The sequence below is a fragment of the Crocodylus siamensis genome, chromosome 15, assembly GCF_052110815.1.
Source record: "Crocodylus siamensis isolate JL-2025a chromosome 15, ASM5211081v1, whole genome shotgun sequence".
Lineage (NCBI taxonomy): Eukaryota > Metazoa > Chordata > Crocodylia > Crocodylidae > Crocodylus > Crocodylus siamensis.
Window position 1 is genome coordinate 3,307,286 of NC_143409.1, and position 16,932 is coordinate 3,324,217.

At 53.6% G+C, this 16,932-nt stretch overlaps 1 protein-coding gene across 2 annotated transcripts in view; it reads left to right on the forward strand.

Moving 5' to 3' along the window:
* The window catches only part of ITGA11 (integrin subunit alpha 11), a 150,820-nt gene that overhangs the window by 20,158 nt on the left and 113,730 nt on the right, over positions 1-16,932 (forward strand). The window lies entirely within an intron of this gene.

Genomic DNA, 16,932 nt, shown 5'->3' on the forward strand with positions numbered 1-16,932 from the left:
TAATCATTTTCCTCGACCTGCTGGCAGCGCTCCTACCAGTGCAGCCTGGGATGCCGTTGGCCTTCTCGGACCAGGGCATGCTGCTGGCTCCTGTTCAGCTCCTTGTCCCCACTGCAACTCCACGGCGCGGCCTGGCACGGCTGCGGTGTCTCCATCATTTTAGACTCCACTAAACTGCTTTTGTGTCCTGCAATTCGTGCGCATCCAGGCAGCCACGGTGCTGTGCCTTAGCCAGACTTCCCTTTGGATTCCCCTGCTTGTGTCATCGCCGCCCCAACGCACTTAGACGTGGTTCCTTTCTGGTTTAATTTAAGGCTCGTGTGATCTGCCCAAATGCACGGTGCTGTGGCCAGCGACGAGGCGGCAGCTGGACGTCTTCCCTGGTTTCTCTAAGGCCAGAGCGATGGCGTGTTCTTCCCGAGTCCCGCCGTGTCCCACTTTAATTACAGACTGAGCAGCTGGCACTGGCGGGGGCGGGAAAGTCTCGTTATAAACAGCACAGGGCACATCTGTGTTAACTGAGAGGGGGAAAGGCCCAAATCCGAGCAAAGGGAAGCCGCTTGCAGCTTCAGAGCACCTCGCTGGGAGGGTTTGCTCACAGACAGCTCAGCAGGGAATAAAGCCGTGGAGGGTCCTAGCCTCCCTTTGCCTCTCACAGCTGGGCCACGCTATCAAATCTAGATCCATAGAATTAAACCCACCTTCCCTCTGAGCATTTGCCCCTATGGGCTGGTTGGGAAGCTGGAAGGTAGCATGTTGGCTGTGGCAGGCTGAAAAGACAAATATATATTGGAAGGTGTTGGCTGAACTTCAGTCATCGCTGCGACTTTGCAGACGGAGGGTCTGGGCACTTTCCCGCTGAACCTTACATTGGCGTTTGTCCTAAACTGACATTTGCATCACTGGCTTGTGATTTTATTTTATTTCTTTGCGTGCCAGCTTGAAGGGCCTTACAGACCTGATCTCCGGAGAGCGGCTGCTCTGTCCCTTCTGGAAGTATAGCCTGCAAGAGGTCACCTCAAAGAGGTGGCCTGATTTTTCAGTACTGCAAAGTACCCTTCAAGTCCCTGGCAGGGGCACTGAATCTGGGGTGACGGGCACCTCCAGCCCTACCCCTGGCCACGAAGGGCCTGTCTCTTTTTCCTGCTTTTTTGTCTCACTTTGTGGAGTGTGAGAAAATCCCTTTCCAACTCGAGGCCTGTAGTTTTTCCATCTGGGACAGCAGTGATTTGTACGTCCCTAGCAGACGCTCCAAGTGCCTCATTTAAGCGGTTGTCCACCGCCTCGGTCTGCTGGCTGCCAGCACCAGGCAATGCAAGCAAATGAATGGAGCAGAGATGAGTGCTGCCAGCTGTTGCCGTTTGCTGACGGCCAGTGAGTGAAATCTCAGTCTCCTCGGGGTTCAGCGAATGCAGAGCCTGCTAAACCAGCGCGCGCTGGCTGTCCAGCTTGTTTGTTAACCACACGCTTGAAATGAGTCATGTATTGGGGGGCAGGCACTGAGGACCCTCAATAGCATTTCCCGGGAGTTTTAGTGATGTTTGCAATGGCTCAGAGCAGTCGGGGGTGTTTGCACTTCGAGTCGGTGTTACCAGACCTCTCCTGAAGCCGGCATTGTGCTCGGAGCTGTTTGCAGAGGGGGAAATTCAACCTGTGGACTCTCTCAGAGTTGCATTCTCTTCTGGTTGGGATTTGTTCTGTGATTTGGATATTTAAGCCACCTTAGCTGATTGGGTCAGGGAAATTTCAAAGAGGTGGCACCAAAGGATGGATCCAGGTATCCACCCCCAGATCCTTGCATATGCATCTGAATAAGGGTCCGTACTCAGTGGCCTCTTTCTGCAGCACGAGGCCTGGGGAAGCCTGTCCGTGTGAGTGCTCATAAGAAAGCCAGGACTGTGAAATGGTCAAATGGGCACCACGAATAACTTGGTACTAGTAGCACTGCTCACGCTGTGGAGCGTGCAGGGGCTGACTGCTGTCACTACAGCACTGTGCACGTAACCCCTTCTAGTGACCTTGCTGCCACGTGCAGGGGCTCCGCTTCAGTCCCAAATGTCACCAGCATTTACTTAGCCATCATCTCAGGAAACCTGATTTGAGCTAGGGTCAGATCTCCTGGAGTTCAGGGTCCAGCATCCAACAGGTTCCTCCTTGCCTGTTTCTGATGAAGCCAAACCTGAGTCCGGATCACAGCCTGCCGCATATTTAACCACCCCGGTCTCCTTCGGTAGGCAAGCCAGCAATGCTAATAAAACCTAGAAGCATGATCCACCTCCGGCAGGACAGAGCAATCCGCTGCACACTGCTGGTCTTTGATCATGATTTAAGTCCTCGTGACTGATACCCAAATGAAGTATTGCTAGCCATTGCACCTCTGACTACAGCTCTCCGTCATTGCTGGGTGTACCCCCAGCTTTGCAGGAGAATGCAGCAAGGTTTTTTTTTGCATAGGGAGAATTAAAAAAGCACCTGACTTGAAATCTGGTTTGTGATGACCTGGAGCAGGAGATATAACCGGTTGGCATTTACCTCCATCCTTTGCTGGATGGTGTGCATGGTGGGGGAGAGCTAGTAAGAAACGTCTGCCATCCATCGCGGGTTTATCATCGCAGCCATAGTAGCCCCACAGCTATTTATTTTCAGGCTGGATTGTTTGCCTGTGATCCTCACCCCAAAGTGCCAGGCAAACTGGAGATGGGCCAGGGTCCCTGGACCCTACTGGGACACCAGCTTGAACCCACCAGTGGTGCAAGGGTGGCTGTACACCGTGCAAGTGCAATTGCTGCTCTCAAGCACTCCCAGACAATCGACCTGCATCTCCTTGCCACAGCTGGAAGATGCCAGGGGGCCACAGCTGGTTTCCCGCTCTCTCTCCCTTCTCTTTGCTCCCATGTGGCTTTTAAGGACAGAATTCAGCCCAAAGTGACCGCCCAACATTGGATGAAACTTCTTCAGTGCATGACAGTGAAACAGCTCCGAGTGCCGTTTCTGCCAATAGACTGGACCATTGCAGCACGAGCTGTGTGCGACTACATCTTTCAGCAACGGGGAGTCTTAGACTGGTGCAAAAGCTGGGAGCACAGTGCTAGGGCTTTGGGACCCTGTTAGGTCCTGGTGGGGGAACTAAAGATGCTGGTAATGACTGAAAAGGCCCTAATGGTGTGGGACCAGCCTCTCCTGGCAGGCTTGCTGCTCCCCCGGACCCGACTGCCACAGCTGCGACCAGCCGGTTCCCTCTTGCGATAAGGAGACGGCTGGCAGGGCACTAGTTGGGCTCCTCCAGCCTGGTCCCAAACCCCTTGCATGCTCTGACTTTTCAGTCACAGCCCCTGTCTCACAGCGCTGAGGGTCTGACTCCCAGCTGATCGAGTGGGTGATCATTTTTAAGGCTGGTGGGGTTGAATTTAATTGCACTTATTTTATAGCTAGTGCTGTTGGCACACCAAGAGCTTGGGATTTAATTCTTTCTGAACTAAAGACATAAAAAGATCACCTTTTTCCAAGATGAACCCTTATTTTCCTGCATCGGTTGGCATAACAAGCTTATGCACTGGGATATCTAAGCACCAAGATCAGACCAGGGGGCAGGCACTTTTTCATCATCCCAAATAATTTCCAAGTTAGAAGGTAACCCAACAGAGCAGACCTATGTTTGGAGGCAATATCATCCCAGGCTTTAAGCCAATCAGTGGTGTCTTGCCCACACAGATGAGCACTGGTGCAAGTGATGCATTGTGATACTTCGTGGTCTCATGGTGCCACCGCTTAGGTAGTCAGAGAGGGAAGCATTCCCCTGCACACCTACAGTCGTCATTTAATTATTAGCTATTCACATTCTCATTTTCAGAAACCATCTCCTGGTTTAAAGCCCAGCAGCTCATTTTAGCTTTCAGTGAAGTATTTCAGTCTCTTAGGCCCTAGGGAAAAAAAAATGCTTTGGCAAGTGGAACGGGAGTGCAATTACTGCTAGATTCCTGGCTCCCATCCACCCTACATTTAGGTGACCAAAAGTCTTTGCCGTCTGAGTTGTTGGTCTTGGTTCATTTCCTAGAAAATGGGCATTGCATTGCAAAATTGCTGTAGCAGGCACAAACTGGCCCCTCTCTGTTTGTGGCCTGAGTAGAGGAGCCAAGTTGGGCATGGAAAACGAGCCCCCGCTTCAGCTCCAGACCCCTCAAGGGCAGGGCGAAGACATGAGGCAGGAGGCTCCGTTCTCCAGGGCTGGTCCTCAGATGCCTTTTACAAAAATACGCCTGAGCTTTTATGAAAAACCAAGAGATTTGCTGTGAAATAAAGGGTGCAAGATAACGGCCGGTAAAGGACAGACCTCAAGCCGGTGGAAGGCTTTGCTTTGACTTGAGCCGGTTTCCGTAGGAAGATGTTGGATGGGCCACTTCTGAGCTGAGAAAATGGTACTTGGAGTTGCAGCTTTCAGGGGTGCAATGAAGAGGCAGAAGTGGGAAAGGAGGTCATGGTAACACTCGTGACTGTTTTGGGGAGGGAATCATTTTTAGGATTAAATTTCAGGTGTTTTAAAGGCCAGAAATGGGTGCAGCAAAGCAACAGAAGCCAACAGCTTGCCGACAAGTTGAAATCCAGATACACGTTAGGTGCACGGGGTATTGCTAGCGGGCCAACCTGTTCTGCAAGCAGTGTCCATGCACGGACCGCTCACGAGAGTGACAACCACGGTCACAGGGAAAACCATCTATGGCTGGTGACAGGCAAAATCACTGGACTGAAAACACAGAGGACACCAGCCCATCGGCATGAAAATAAGGTGTTTCCAGAGAGCTGGGTCAGGCCCTGAAAAGGCCGGGGAAGGGAATTCCCTCTGTAAGGGCGGACACTGAGGTCACCCCCCTCCTGCTGGGGAAAAAGTCAGAGATCAACAACAGCTACCTGTACGTGCCTGAATACCGTAGCTCGAGCGTGCCTCCCGGGCTGGTGGTCAGGAAAGGCTTCGCTGGACACAGGGCTTTATTCCTAGATGTCAAAACTGGTGTAGAAATACCAGATCAAAGCAGCTCTCCTGCCTCTGAGGGACAATCGCCCCTGCCACCCCATTGACAGTTTCCCCTTGTCCTGAAATGAGAAACACCCTTCTGTTTGCTCCCCCCATTGCAGGACCTTCCTCAGGCCTCCATCTCCGCCCCATCAGCCGCCTCCTGCTCTTTCCCAGACAAGAGAGTTTGTCTTTCTTTCCAGCCAGGTCTATCAGTTGAATAGGACTGGTTGGACTTAGGGCCTTTGCCCCTGACGGGTCAGCCAACCTATTTATATTTCCACCTATTGCAGGGAGCCTGGATAGCTTGTGGGCAAGGGAATCCTATTATGTGGACAAATTGGAGAGTCCAGTATAGGGCAACGAAAATGGGTGGGGGCTGGGGGTCATGACTTGTGAGGAGAGGCTGAGGGAACTGGGCTGATTTAGTCTGCAGAAGAGAAGACCGAGGGGATTGAATAGCGGCCTTCAGCTCCCTGCCGGGGGGTCCAAAAGAGGACGGAGCTGGGCTGGTCTCAGTGGGGGCAGATGACAGGACAAGGAGCAATGGGCTCAAGCTGCAGCAAGGGAAGTTGAGGTTGGATATTAGGAAGTATTTTGTCACTAAAGGGTCATAAAACACTAGAATAGGTTACAGAAAGGTGGTGGAGTCTCCATCCTTGTAGGTTTTTAAGCCCCAGCTAGACAAAGCTTTGTCTGGGATGACGTAGTTGGGGCCGGTCCTGCTTTGACACTGGGTTGGACTAGAAGTGACCTCCTGAGGTCCCTTCACACCCTCATTGTCTATGAGTTTATGTGATCTTGTTGCTGCTTGCTGCCATCGCGTGAGAAATACTTAAAGCAGCTGGGATAAGTCCATGGAGGGGGTAGAGGGGAAGTCCTGGCTCCCCAGTTGGGTGCGGAGTTGTTCGTGGTCCCCAGCCTGCAGAGCAGAGTGGGGGGTGTTTGGTTTCCCCTGGGCCTCTGGGCTCTGCTGGCCTCCACATGGGCTAGGAAGGACTTATTTCTCTTCCCGTTGCTCCAGGTGTCATGGAGACATTTTTTGCCTTCCTAGGAAGCAGTGAGTGCTGGCTGCAGCCAAGGCTGGGGATCATGTCTGAGCTGCGCTGATGCTCCAGAGGTTCCTGGTTAGAAGATCTTGTGCTTCCACTGAGGGTCAGGCTCAATGGATCAGGAAGGACTTTTACCCCATGGTCAGATTGGTACAGCTTCTGGGGAGTTTCTGCCTTCCTCTATAGTGGTGGGCATGCCCTCTTCCTGGGATCTCCTGAGTGTATTTAACAAACTATTCCTGTCCATAGAGGCAAGATATGGCCCATGTTCTTGTCCCCCTGCTTTTCTGGTAGCCAGTTACAGAGTTTTTGGTGGTTTCAGGTATTGAATCCAGTTGGCAAGAGGGTTGTTTTAAGAAAAAAACAGATCTACAGGATGGTTCGTATGGGAATGATCCTACCTGGAGCAGGGCATTGGACTAGATGACCTCCTGAAGTCTCTTCCAGCCCCACTTTTCTATGATTCAAGAAAAAGTTCCTGTTTCCAGAGACCCTCATTCCCCAGTGCACCTGTACAATGTAATCACAAACCATCCAGCCCCAGATAACATACATTTTTAGCAGCTTAACTAATTCAGTGCAGTTAGCTGCCCTGATTCATGGCGTGCAGTGTCCCTCCTGCTGTTCTCGCCTTCCTTGGCTGAGCCTGGAGATGGCGCTTCCTTCACATGCACGCGATGAAACAATTTGGAGGCACTTCCGCTGACACTTCATGGTCCTAGGCTTTTCCCTGGAGACAAACTCCAGGCTTCCCTTGGCTGGGATGGCAGCAAAAAGACTGCTAGCTGCTGAAGACCTCTGGCCTGGAGGTAAAGGAGCAGTTAACTGATAATAAGGACTTCTGCCCACCCCCATGTCCTGTAATGCAGAGATTTATGCATCGCGATCTCTCTGAGCAGTGGAAATCTTTGTGGGGCCAATCCCCACCGTGATTGACAGTGTCCGGGTTACTCTGGAAGTGTGCCTGGCTCATGTTCACACACTCTGCACTTGCTGCAGGCTAAAAGACCAGCATGTCGCTACCAAATGAGGGACGTGTGTTTGCATGGCGGCACTCGTGTCTGGTGCAGAAGTGTATGGACAGCACCATGTCTTTATATGCCTCACAAGAGAGTTATTTCAGAATTGGTCTTTTAGGGCCTGATCCAACATTTATTAATGTGAGTGGAAAAATTCCTGTTTGTCTTAGTGGGCTGTATCTGCATTCGCGAGGCATGGGCCTGGTCTAGTGGAAGGAGGGCAAGGGGTCTGCACTGCCTAGTCCTCCACACCTACTAAGGCCATACAACGTTGACTCTCAGGGGCAGCTCTCACATCCCTGATTTCTCCTATGCTGTCTCTGGTGTTATCATACCCTGACTCTGCATTTGAGAGCTAATGCCCATAAACCCATATAAAATAGGGACCGTCGTATGGACCCGCTCCACGCTGCTGAGTGCCTACTTCACCGGGATGATACTTGCTCATGTGGCCTCTTACAGTATCATCCCAGCAGTGACACCTGTATATTGATTCCCTGCTTCTCATCTCCTTGAATTGCTGCAGAGGAGAACTCACGAACGTGTGTGCAGCACTTTTGGGGCAGCAAGGAGTATAGCCTGTCCCAGAGCTGAGGTTTTATCTGTGCCTTATTTTATACCTGAAGCCATTGCCTGTTTCACCCCGTGCACTGAACAGTAGTTTGGGGTCACTTCCAATCTGGCATTGACTTGTTACCAGGGGCTACTGGGCTGCTAAGCACAACGTTCAGGTTCAGTCCAGCTATTCCTCCAGCTATCTAGCAGCCAGCTCCTACTGCAGCTCGCACTGTTGTCCTGGTCTCTGCATGAATAAAAATGGATTTCCTGAGGAGAAGTAAAGACATGAAGGTATTTATATAAAAAGAAAATCAAGCCACCATGACTCACGTTGGTTAAAGTATAAATCACTGAACAAACAAACCAGGCCATAGCCTAAAACCGAGAGACGGACAGCGCAGAGTAACTCTGCTGCTTGATAACTCGGCCAATTCCACTAGGTCAGGAACTGCCAAGAGGGGATGAAATGGAAATGAAACCGCAGCGCGCTGGTGAGGCTGAGCCCAGACAGCCCGCCTTGACCAGCAGCCCCCGAAAGGTTCGGCGAGGTCTGCTGAAATACCAAACAGGGAATCTGAGCATGTTGGCATCTCAGCTGTTTTCTAAGCCTTTTAATGCTGCTTTTGGCCCGTTTGATGGTTTTTTAGAAGGATTTCCAATCTTATGTATGCATGCATGTGTATACAGATGTGTCTGCTGTGTGCAAACACACAATATTCTGTATATGCGTGTATCTATGGTGGGTCTATATATACCAAATGCATAGAATAGTTGGGGCTTTAATGCTGATCTTTCAGGGCTATGAGCCAGTTATTACACACTTTGGAGGTTATAACTATAGCTCTGGTAGTGGAAAATTTGAGAAGGAATAAAATACAGATTACTAAACTCCAGGAGGGTTTGGGGGGCAGGGGGAATAGTTTAATTTGTACTGGTGTATTTGTGGGCTCAGCTTCTCTGCTCATTGTCTTTCCAGATCAGCAAGTGAAGGTCCAAGCTTTCCTCCTGGCTGCTTGCCTCAGCTTGGTTCGAGACAAACCCCATTAAGTGTGCATTAAGCGTGCAACTGGAATAAACAGCAGTTGGCTAATGCGGTCCCGCACCGTAGCGTTGCACAAGAGCCACTCCTTAAATGCTGGAAGGCTCCAGTTTGCAAGCGAGGCAGTTAGCAAGTGAAAGAAAATGAAGTGCCCAGCCACCGGCCTCACTGTGCCCTTGGGTGCACCCAGACACCAGCCTCCATGGACGTGCTGGAGCGGCGTTGGCATTCCTACCTCCATCCCCTCTTTGCACTCAGAGTAAGGTGACTACACCACGTTAGGTGGAAGACGGGGTGCAGCTTTCATCCTTGAGAGTCAGAGTAATTAGGTGGTCATCCTGAAATGATGCCTGTGTGTGGGGCTGTCCCATTGCACAGACTAAATCTTCCAGCAGGGATGCGCCAGGAGTGGCTCACACCAGTAAAGACAGTATTTTTGGGGCCTGGGTGACTGTGCATCGCTGCGGTCTGAACCCTCCCAGGTGCAGAGGCTCACACGGGCTTCCCCCCGTGCACACGGGCATGTCTGAGCCCTTCGCGAGCTTCGGGAGAAAGTTCTTGCTGGCCCCGGAAGGGAAGGGAAATGCTGGAGGGAGCAGGGAGCTTTTTGTAATCCAGCTGCAGTTAGGCTCTGAGATGGAGGTGCTTGAGTACAGGCAGAAGAGCAGCTTGCAGAGGGGAAGTTACCTTCTGCAGGGAGTATGCTCCCGACCGGGCCACGGTTTCTTCTCGGTCTGAAGGCGCAGCAAGGCCAGTCTTTGTATCAGCACTTGAGACCTCTGCCAGGCTCTGCACAGACAGTAGGAAAGGGAGGATGCAAGGGAGGTTGGGGTTGGATATACGGAAAAACTTTCTCACTGAGAGGGTGGTGAAGCACTGGAGCAGGTTACCCAGACTGGTGATGGGCTTTCCATCCTTGGAGGTGTTTAAGACCCGGATAAACAGAGCCTTGGCTGGGGTGATGTAGTTGAGGCTTGGAGCAAGGGCTGGACTAGATGTGACCTCCTGAGGTCCCTGCCAGCCCTCGTTTTCTATGATTGTCTAAATACAAAGGCACTGAGGACCTACGAGGGTCCATGACTGATCTGGGGTAGGACCCTAGTCTACCTAGTCCCTGTCCCATGCTCTGCTGCACAGGGCTGAGCCCCGGGCTCGCTGTGGAGGGGATGGGCAATGTCTCCCACCGCCTCCAAATCAACCACTTATTCCCTCCCGGTCTTTGTCTCTGTTTTCTCTCTCCTCTGAGCCCCTCTGTCCACCTCCCCATCCTGTTTCGCACGCACAGGAGCCCTTCCTGGGGCTGCTACCAATGGTTGCTCCTCCTGGAAGGGCCCTTTAAACAAACCCGCTGCCCCTTGCAGCCGCTGCCCTGCAATGCTGCACATTAGCCCGTTTCTCCCTTTCGTGCCTCATCTCAGCAAGGGACATCTCGCGAGCGGCCGGCTCCTAGCGGAAAAGCAGCCCCCGGCCAGACAGGCTGCGTGGGGAGGGGGTGGCGGGTGCATGTGCTACTGTACTTCAATATGAGCCTGGCCGCGTTGATTAGATTTCCATCGCTGCCCGGCGACGGCCGCCCCAGACAGATCTTTCCTCTTCGCCACCTGAAACGCATCTCAGAGGGGGGGGGGGGGTGCGCACAAGGGGCTTCGTGGCCCGATCGAGGGACCGGGGGGCTCTGCTCCGCTCTGCCCAGCTGGTTCAAGGGGACGGCTGCAGTCCGGCCACGAGGGATGTCAGGAATACAGCCCGGGGGGTAGCGGGCACTGGTCTTGCTGGTGAAACCGAGAGCAGCCCTCGGGCTGCTTCACACGACTTGGGGGTCAGCTGTAAGGGCAGGGAAGGGGAAACCTCCCGTTCTGCTCTCGTGTGTGGCCTGGTTGGGTCGGGGTCTCCGGGGGCAAACATGTGGGTGGGCACACGGGTCTCTGTGTACCTGCAGGCACTCTGCACTATACACTGTATACCTGTGGGTGCACTAGATACCTGCGGGCTCTGCAGCCTGCCTCTGCCCTCCCTTTTCAGCCGCGTGCAAGAGCGGCCTGCTGCCTCTGACAGCCCCCCGCAGCGACGCTCCCTCTCCTCGGCAGGGGAGCTCCCGTTGCAGCCCTGCGCCGAGCTCGGGAAGTGCACGTGATGCACTCCAGGCTAAATGTCAGCCTCTCTCCCCAGAAATCGGCCTCCCTTTCTTGATCCAAATGAAGTCTGAACCTGTGGCACGCAGGGGCCATGTCTCACTCACATCGTGCAATATCCTGCGACTGAAAGCCGAAGGTTTATATCCAAGGCGGCGACCAACCTCAGCTCTTGAGTGAGGAGCAGCGAGCAGTCTCGGGGGGCTGAAACTGAGGCCGAGGAAAATGGGAAGAAAGAACAGCCCTTGGGAAACAAGTGGGAGCAAACGTGCAGGCTAATTAAATGAAATGTCTCCTGTCTGCACCCAGCGGTGCCCAGCCCCGGTCTGGGGACCTTGCTGGGGCTCCTGTCCCTGGGGGTGGCTCCCATCGGGCACATCCCCTTGCAGAGGCTAAGGACGGCGGTGCGGCTGGCGTCCCCGCCATCCCTCGACGCTGCTCGGGGAGCAGGCGTGAGGCTTGCCGCCGGAGCGCAGCAGAAGGGGAGCGGGGAGACGGGCAAAAACAATCTGCTGGGAAGATTTAAAGCCGTAATTGTGCTGATCTGGAAAAACAGTTCGGGGCCTGGCTGGTCCCTGCTGCTGCGCGCGGCTGCTTGGCTGCCAGCCCCTGTGGCTTGGCCAGAGCACAAGCGCTCGGGTTATTTTGGTGAGAGGGCACGTCGCTGCAAAGCCGTCCCTAAGCATGGGGGTCAAGTCTGCCCCCCAAGCGGTCCCATCCTGAGGGCAGGATCTGGCCGTCCTTCCCTCGGGTTTCCCCCCGCCAGCCCCCACCAACAGCAGGGCCCAATCTCTACTCTCCTAGTAATACCTTAGGACAGGCTCGGGGCGCCGTTCATGGGCCAGGCCTCCTGCGGGTATAAACTGATGCAAACCCCAGGGGTGATTTCCGCCCGCGGTGAAGTCTGGCCCGTTATTGTGGGCAGTGCTTGCAGGTTTGGGGGGCAGGTGTTGCTCAATGGTGCCACGTTGCTCATTGCTGTCAGCCCTGTGGAAGACCCCAGCTTTTAGAAGAGGCTGGCTTCTCGTAGCGCCTTGCCGTTTGGGGGCTTGCTCTCCCTCTGACAGGCCAGCTTTGTGCCGGTTTAATTTTGTGGAGTTGCTCCTGTCGGTTCTCCGCCTCCCGCGGCTCCCTGCGCTCACACGTGTCGAGGAGCGTAGGGCTGGAAGGGACCTCGCAAGGTCATCTAGTGCAGCCCGCTGCTCGAGGCACGATCCTCCCCAGCCAGCCTGCTCTCAGAAATGTCCAGGGATGGAGACTGCAGTTTCTCCAGGTGCCTGTTCCCATGCTTGACCACCCTCCCAGCCAGAAAGCCCCTCCTCATCTCCAACCTAGATTTCCTCTGCTGCAGCTTGAGGCCAGGGCTCCTGGTCCTGTGCCCTGCAGCCACAGAGAAAAGCCCATCTTCACCCTCTCCATCGTCACCCTTCAGGTCTTTGAAGTCTGCTGTCTTCAGACTTCATATCCCCTCGGCCTTTTCCTCTTCAGGCTAATTAATCTTAGCTCTTTCTTCCTACGACCTGTCTCCCAGGCCCCTAAATGTTTGTGTTGCCTTGTGCTGGACTCTCTCCAGTTTTTTGCACATCCTTCTTGAAGCGGGGGTCCAGAGCCGGACACGGCGCTCCAGGTGAGGCCTCATCAGTGCTGAACAGAGCAGATGAAGCAAGAGAGACGGAGAGCAATGTCTCGGGGGTAGCCTTTGGCCTCACACCCCAGGATGCAATGCATGGATGAATGTCCTCCATCACTCCCTTGTGATGGGAAACTGCCTCTCTGCCCTCTGACTGAGGTTGTGGACACGCTAAAAGCTGCAAACAACACAAGGCCTCACCAAGCAAGGCAGTGTTTTTGTGAACATGGTTTGCTTCCCAGAACCAGACCTGGCCACATCCTCCCTCCACCCAGGCCTTGGCAAATGTGTCCTGGACTACCAGGGCAGAAGGTGGAGGGTGATGGATGGACGTGTAGTGAAGCATGAACACTGGGGAGAGGGAAAGAGCGCACCAGGATTTCCAGAAAGGAGCTGGTGGGAGGCTGGCATGCAACTAGCTGGAAGGTGCGATGGGTTTGGCTCTCCGTGCTCTCTTGGTCTTCTGCTGGATCAGAGGATGTTGCTGGGCACAACCGACTGGTGGTGGTAACCTGTGCTCCCCGCGGGTGCCAGGGTCGGTTCTGCGTGGCCCACCACGGGGGAAGAAGCGGATTAGCGTGGACGCTCCTCTTCCATCCCGTTTACTTGTCCTGCTTTAAAGGAGCACGTGCCTCGAGCGGCTCAGGGTTATGCAGCAGCAGCAGCAGACCAGAAAGGGCTTGCACGTGGAGTCTGTCTCGATTAAGTCTGCATGTGAATGCTTTTACTCCACAATAAGTGTCCAGGCACAAAGTCAACGCTTCCACACGTAACCAGGCCCGGAGAAGTCTACCACGGCTGCATGATTTCACCGGGGGCTTGAAACATTAGTGGCACCTCATTCTCTGCCCTTGGCACACAAGGGTCTGGTCTCCTGGGGAATGAAATGATGTGATCCAACTTTGGTTGGGCTTCGTCTCGGGTTTTCTGGCCTGCGATGTGCTAGGGGCCAGATCGGCGTTCCTCGTGTCTGCGTAAATACAGCCCTGCTGTTCATTGTTTTGCAGCTTCCCGGAGCAGAAGCTGCTCAGCTCTCCTTTCCCACCGAAGTGCAATGTTAGCCTTTACTGACCTTCGAGCAGCAAAGCCCCGGCTAACAGACGGGAGCTGTGGGAAGGTTCGGTCCCAGCGGATCAGGCTGAGCTGATGCCCTGATGGAGCAAAATCTCGCGTTCGCTGTGCCAGGAGTTCAGAGGCTGCTTCTGTCAGACAGGCCGGTCTCGGGGCACCAGCACAAGATCTCCCAGGGAGTCCACTTCTCTCTCAAGCACTGCATGGAAAAAACCTCTAGTTTCCCTGCCACGAGGTAGTTAATTTAAAGGCTCAGGTCCTTTCGAAAGCGGGCGCAGCGCCTACATGCATGAAACCCTGGGCCCGTGTTCCCAGTCATTGAGGCGTGTATTCATAGCTTCATGGGCCCACAGTTTCATGCATGTAGGTGCTGTAGTGGGCCGGAGCCTTTAAATTGACCTCCTGGCTGGCTGGTCCTGCCCTTCTACACCAGGTCAGACCACCCATTGGATTTGGGGTCAGGAAGGGATTTTCCCCCTAGGTCAGACTGGCAAGGGTTGGGGGGCACGTGCTGTGCTTGTTAAAGACGGTCATGCACTTGGCATGGATCAGCAGTTGCTGGTTGTAGCCGCGTCAGTCTAAGGACACAGCAAACAAGGTTTTTTGCATAGATGTGATATCTTTTATTAAACTAACTAAATAGTTGGAAAAAGCTCTTCTATGCCTGAAGAAGGACATTTGTGCCCAAAAGCTTGCAAAGCGCATTTTAGGTGGTCTAATCAAAGATATTGAATTTACCCAAAGAACGGTCATCCAGCCGCTTGTGACCGTTAGATCGGGGCACCCCAAGGGAAGAGTGCTGGAAGACCATTTTAGACTGGACATGAGGAAATACTTCTTTACCATCCGAGTCTCCAGAGTCTGGAATAGACTCCCCCCGAGAAGTGGTGCAAGCACCTAGCCTAGATAGGTTCAAGAAACGTTTGGATGCTTACTTTGCTGGGGTCGTCTGACCCCAGCTGCCTTCCTGCCCCTGGGGCAAGGGGGCTGGACCCAATGATCTCACGAGGTCCCTTCCAGCCCTAATGTCTATGAAAAACTTCCCTGCATGCATGAGCATGCACTTCTGCACTGCGGCTTGGTACAATGATGGCCCCAAACCCTGTAACAATACTACTGCCATGCCAGTGGCCCTGGGGTGACACCACCATCCCTTTACCCAGGGTCTATGTCAGGCTCACGGAGGGTTTCAGACCTGATGCTTAGCCTATGATGCCACAGACTCAGAATATTGCAATAACCAAAGAGATCTGGTGGTCTGTTTTTGTACAAGAGAGATGATAAGATGCTCCAGTGTTGCCTTCCGGCCCTACAGTCCACCCACAGTAGACTAAACACTGATAGCAAATGCTGTGGAAAGCTCGAAAGCAGGCCCTCTCCAAAGAGAAGCTGCAGCTGGACATCAGGGCGGTCTTTATGGTCCCCAAAAGAAAGCATGTGCAGTCGTCTGTCAGGAAATCTCCGCGACCTGACTGCAGGCACGGTGCAATGCTGTGGGATGCCTACACAAAAGTGGCGGCTGGAAAACAGGCTCGAACAGAGGATCTTTGACCATCCTCGACTGTAAACACCTTTTTATTATAATGTGCTTCAGCGAAGGGGAAAAAATGACACCAGCAAGCTTGGAAAGCCTTGTTACCACTGACCACAACACTCGCAGAGTTCCTGGGACATGTTTTGCAACCCGCCCGTCATATGCTATTTTAGGGAGAACTACAGTAATTTCGCATACTGGCATGTCTATTTAATTGCTTACAGTAGAGCATGTGGCTCATTGGAAAATAGGTGCTCACAGTGTTGTAGCAACGACTCTTCTCCACGGCTTGCAGACTGGTCTCTAGGATCCGACAAGCTTAGCTGTAGTTTCCAGACCTCTGGGCTTTGATTTCCGTCCATACTTTGCAAGAGCCCCGACATTTATTTAACAGCCTGTTTGCAGCAGCACTTGTAGCACTGATAGACACACATTCACTAGCACTTTGGCTGTTCAGAAAGACAGGCTTACTTTCAGGCAGGATTAGGGCATGAGTCCTAATGGCTGGGTTCTGCTCTCCCATTGGGTTGTTATGTCATCTGTAGAATGGGTATAATCATAGCTCAGAGAGCTGTTGAGGGCTATCCACCATTCAAGGTCACACAGCACAACCACCCGATCCCCCCAGGGCCTTCCAGTGGGGGTGATGGAGTAGCCAAGGCATCTGACTGTGGCTGTAGAGGGGTGAGTGCGAGTCCTGCTCTGGCTTCATGCCGGCTGGAAATGGGCATCCAACCAGGGTGTCGAAAGTGATGCCAGTCCCATCACCCCCTCGAGGGCTGCTGGCTACAGACGTTAGTGTGCCTCACCCTGTCGGTCCCTAGACTCGGGAGGAGCTCTGAGGAAAGCCTGGCCTACACGAGGGTACCCACTGGGGCTAATACCAGTGCCAACCCATTAGCAACAGCAGGATTATTGTCCTTTTAATTCCTTGATGCAGACATAGACCTAGATTCAGTGGGTCTGGCTTAGCTCCCCCACCACCAGGATGAGTCAGGACTGAGACCATGTCTATACGGCCAGAGTCCTAGATGTAACTGGAGCAAAGGCAGGGGTGCCCAGCTCTAGTATGATTATCAGAGGAGCAGTGGTGGCATGGATGTTAGCCACAAGTCCCATGCAGGCTTGTGTGCCGTTGTGTGTACCACTCTTCTTGTCCCTGAGCTAGCTACGTTAGAGCTCATTTGGGTGCGCCGGCCCACGCTGCAGCTACAGCTGTGACTACGGTGGAGCCCACGACAGCAGCATTTCACTGCTCAAATAGCAATGACCACTCACTGCAGTCCTCAGCTGCACTATTAGTGCCCTGCACCATTACAGATGGCTCTGTTTTGCATGATCTGATGTGCTCCATGACACAGGCGTGTGCACTCAAACAGGAAGCAGGCGGAGAGCTTGCTAAGATGATCTCGGCGTTGCCACACGACAAATTAGGAGACGCGTTGCTGGGCTCCTGCTATATGACATGACGGGCTAGCTGGCAGTGGCCTCGCCCAGGGGTTTTGAAAGGGCAAAAGATGATTGGAGGACTTGGGATTTCCTTTCTGCACCAATCAGGCCCCAGAGACTAACCCCCCTGTATCCCCCGATTGGCCCCTTGTGTCACCTGGAGGGGGATAAAAGGGGCAGCATGGGCTGATTCAGGAGAGACCCATGAGGGATAACAAGGAAGGAGCTTCACAGAGCTGGCAAGAGCTGAGCCAGGAGCAGTGCCCCGGAAGAGCCTGAAAGAGCAGGACCTGCAGGCAGCAGTGGGACCCTCAGCAGCGCGGCCGGCAGGAAAGGCCCCCGCCGGGCTCCAGGATCCCCTGGGGGAGGCTGCAGCCCCCAGGAGGCTCTCCCGCTCCAGCCAGGATCTGAGCAGCGACCTGAGGGGTTCCCAGCTCTGC